Here is a 5000-nt window from a genome sequence, read left to right as displayed (position 1 = left end):
ATCTAATTTTATGAATCTCACTAATTATTATCGATGTGTTAATTCCACTTTTTGATTTTTTTAGAATCACTCATACTCTCACTCAAACTTTTTATTCAAGAAACCCCAATGACCCGAACACCTCAGAAACCGCATGCGACCGCCCTTTCCCGCAGGTCAACGCACTCGGCGACCCCTTCTCACTTCCTTGGCTGCGGAATCCCTGCCATTTATCACTGTCAGGAATCCATCGGGTCTGTATTAAGTGTATTAAGTGGTAGGATCCTCCGCCTCTTTGCTTCCTTCCGGGTTTTCGATATTCTGATATCCTTCTCTCTCTCTCTTTCTCTCTCTCTCTTTTTTTTTTCTCTCTCTCTCTCTTCCTCTTCCCTCCTTCTTGTTCAATATGGCTTAGCTAGATCTGTGTCTTTATCTTTACTTTATCTCCTCCCTTCTTTCCTTATTTGTGTTGCCCCTTTTTGTTTTGTACATCCCTCCCTCTCTCTCTTCTCCCTTCCTTCCCTCTCTGTCCATTCCTCTCTTTTCTCCTTCCCTTTCTCCCTTCTTATAAATTTTGACCTTTCATATACCACCCTCGGTTTCCCTCTGCCCTCTATCTATCTGTTTTGCTCTTGCTTCTATATCCATCCATCCATCACACGCTGTTCCCCTTCTTTCCTCCTCTGTCTCTTCGTGTATATCCTCCCCTTGCCTTCTATATACCTCCTCTCCATCTTATCTTACCTTTTCTTCCCTCTCCACCCTCCTGATCTGTTTGATCCTTGATTCAATATATCTCCTACCTCCCCCCACCCCCACGCTTAACACTAAATCCCCCCACCCCCACCCCCTCATTATAGTAAATTCTTACTTCTATGGCCCTCTCCCTCTCCCTCTCCAACTCTCCCTCCCTCTTTATCTAGAATTCTTCCTCTATCCTTTTCTCCTCCATTCCTTCCTCCCACTCCTTCCTCTCCTCATACACATACGCAATCAGAGATAAAAGGTCTTATAATACATCAATTATGCCGCTGGTTAGATGGCAAAAGTTGATTATAACCTTGTTGTTTCATGTTATAGTATGTAGGTAACTCCATCTAGGTTTCTTAGAAGGTTGAAGGGGAGATACACCTCATTGATAAGATGACGAAAGGTATATCTTCTTGCTCAATCTTTCTTTGATGAAAAGTATAACAATTTTATAGTTTTAGCGCGCAATAAATCCTGCTCAATACTGGCCAAGACACGCTCACTCCTCCGGCGTAGAATAAAGCATGAAAAAAAAAAGAAAAAAAAAATAGCTTTGGGTGATTTCAAGGGCCCCGCAAAGCAACCTTGGTTCTGTACCTGCGAGGTGGGTTGAAGGACTTTACATGACCAAGGATATATTCCAGAGAGCGTGTTTCTTCTTTCATATTTCACACACACACACACACACACACACACACACACACACACACACACACACACACACACACACACACACACACACGGCTGGTGAGGAGTCTATTCCAACTCGGAAGAATGTTTATAAATCGTTTCTTGTTGGATTACGTCGTTTCATTAAAGACATTTCTTCTTAACCCATTCACGCCGGTTGACGTGATCGCACGTACAATTTTTTTTAAATTTCTCTTTATTTATTTATCTATTTTTTAATTAAGACTTTCTTGAATAAGTGCAAGATTCGCATTTTGAAACGGAAGACTGAATTCATGAAAGAAATGTCTCGATTCGAGATGAAGTAACAGACTTTCTTCTTTCAAAGAAACGCGCTTCTCGTAATTTATAACTGTATTCCTAACGTAAACCACTTTCTTCTTGAAATAAGGCATCGTTTAATGACGAAGATAACTCTACTCTTGAAATTTAAACTATGAAGTAAATGACTTTTTGATGTGTAAAACCATCCCTGAATAACAGCCCCGAATCATGAAACAAAGGACTAATAGATTTAGACAAATTGCAAAAATAATTTGGTAATTTCCTCATACCAGACAGTCAGGCTCGCAAATGCTTGGACTCACAGACACTGGGACTCGCAGATAATGCGACTTACAGATGCTTGGACTCTCTGACACTGGAACTTACAAATACTGCAACTCACAGAACAGTGGGACTCACAGATTCTTGGACTCACAGACACTGGGATTCTCAGATTCTTGGACTCACAGATGCTTGGACTCACAGATGCTTGGACTCACAGATACTTGGACTCACAGACACTAGGACTCACAGATACTAGGACCCACAGATGCTTAGACTCACAGATACTAGGACTCACAGATACTAGGACCCACAGATGCTTAGACTCACAGATACTAGGACTCACAGATACTAGGACTCACAGATGTTTGGACTCTCAGACTCTTGGACTCACAGACTCTAGGACTCACAGATACTAAGACTCACAGACACTAGGACTCACACATACTAGGACTCACAGATACTAGGACTCACAGATGCTTGGACTCAAAGATTCTTGGACTCACAGACACTAGGACTCACAGATACTAGGACTCACAGATGCTTAGACTCTCAGATTCTTGGACTCACAGACACTAGGACTCACAGATACTAGGACTCACAGATGCTTGGACTCACAGATACTAGGACTCAAAGATACTAAGACTCACAGACCCTAGGACTCAGATACTAAGACTCACAGATGCTTGGACTCACAGACACTGGGACTCACTGATGCTTGGACTCATGGATACTGGGATTCACAGATGCTTGCACTCACAGATGCTTGGACTCAAAGACACTGGGACTCACAGATGCTTGCACTCACAGACACTGGGACTCACAGATGCTTGCACTCACAGACACTGGGACTCGCAGATGCTTGCACTCACAGACACTGGGACTCACAGATGCTTGCACTCACAGACACTGGGACTCACAGATGCTTGGACTCACAGACACTGGGACTCACAGATGCTTGCACTCACAGATGCTTGGACTCACAGACACTGGGACTCACAGATGCTTGCACTCACAGACACTGGGACTCACAGATGCTTGGACTCACAGACACTGGGACTCACAGATGCTTGGACTCACAGACACTGGGACTCACAGATGCTTGGACTCACAGACACTGGGACTCACAGATGCTTGGACTCACAGACACTGGGACTCACAGATGCTTGGACTCAAAGACACTGGGACTCACAGATGCTTGGACTCACAGACACTGGGACTCGCAGATGCTTGGACTCATAGACACTGGGACTCACAGATGCTTGGACTCAAAGACACTGGGACTCACAGATGCTTGGACTCAAAGACACTGGGACTCACAGATGCTTGGACTCACAGACACTGGGACTCACAGATGCTTGGACTCAAAGACACTGGGACTCACAGATGCTTGGACTCAAAGACACTGGGACTCACAGATGCTTGGACTCAAAGACACTGGGACTCACAGATGCTTGGACTCAAAGACACTGGGACTCACAGATGCTTGGACTCACAGACACTGGGACTCACAGATGCTTGGACTCACAGATGCTTGGACTCAAAGACACTGGGACTCACAGATGCTTGGACTCAAAGACACTGGGACTCAAAGACACTGGGACTCACAGATGCTTGGACTCATAGACACTGGGACTCACAGATGCTTGGACTCAAAGACACTGGGACTCACAGATGCTTGGACTCAAAGACACTGGGACTCGCAGATGCTTGGACTCAAAGACACTGGGACTCACAGATGCTTTGACTCTCAGACACTAGGACTCACAAATGCTTGGACTCAAAGACACTGGGACTCACAGATGTTTGAACTCACAGACACTGGGACTCAAAGACACTGGGACTCACAGATGCTTGGACTCAAAGACACTGGGACTCACAGATGCTTGGACTCACAGACACTGGGACTCACAGATGCTTGGACTCACAGACACTGGGAGTCACAGATGCTTGGACTAAAAGATACTGGGACTCAGAGACACTAGGACTCACAGATGCTTTGACTCTCAGACACTAGGACTCACAAATGCTTGGACTCCTTCGATATCCTCGCCCTGCACCCTCTTCCTTTCATTTCTCGATTCTTTGAGAACTGCACATCTTTGTCTCTGTCTCTGCGTCTCTCTCTCTCTCTTTACCCTTTTCTCTTTCTCATTCCCTTCCTCCTCCTCTGTTCACGCTTTCTACATTCACCTCAATGTTTTCCTTTACTCTCTTATCTCCCGTCTCTTCGTCGCTGTTTCTCTCGCTCCCTTTTCCCCTCTCTTTGAAAATCTCACTGTTTTTTCCACCTGTATAATTTTGTCTTCGTCCCCACTATCTACATATTTTCCACTCATTTTCTCTCGATTTTTAAATTTCTCTTTCCTCTCTTCACTCCCTTTCCCTCTTCTAATCTCTTTCCTCTTGCTTTATGACAGTCCCCACCTTTTTTTTCTTGTCACTCAATCATCTGCAAAGCAAATGTAAAAAGAACACACGTGGAAGTCTCTGAATATTAAAAAAACAAACTACGAGACATTTTAAACCATGAACAATGAAGAAAATTAAATAACCTTCATACGATTAAAGGGCGACGCAAACTAGAAAAGTCAGAGTCTGAAGAATCTTTAAACCCTTCTCCCCTTCTCTCCCTATGCTCCTTTACCTTCATCTCTCTCTAACCCCCCTCCCCCCTCCATCATCCTTACCCCTATTCCTAGGTGGTTATTGATTGGTTCAAGGCATAAGCACAAACAAAACTCTTGTGGTACATGTTTCGAACTCTATCTCGAACCACAGAATAATGCGACCCTTGTGGGTTCGGGGAGAAGGGTGTAGAAGCTTCATTTATGGTGTAGGACTTTTTCCCAAGCGATATGGAGACAATTACTCGCACACACATCATACATCAATAGGTTTGATTAATGATGGAATCGGATATTTGCGTTTGTTATAAATCACACATTAGGGATGATCTGAGCAGGGGGTCGGATTGGGACTATGAGTAGGCAGGGGTTTGATATCTATCTGTCTATCTATATATCGAGCTATTG

This window comes from Penaeus japonicus, unplaced genomic scaffold (assembly GCF_977035675.1).
Source record: "Penaeus japonicus unplaced genomic scaffold, GWHDUDI00000001_assembly GWHDUDI00000010, whole genome shotgun sequence".
In the NCBI taxonomy this organism is placed as follows: Eukaryota; Metazoa; Arthropoda; class Malacostraca; order Decapoda; family Penaeidae; genus Penaeus; species Penaeus japonicus.
Note: the sequence above shows the minus strand (reverse complement) of the source record.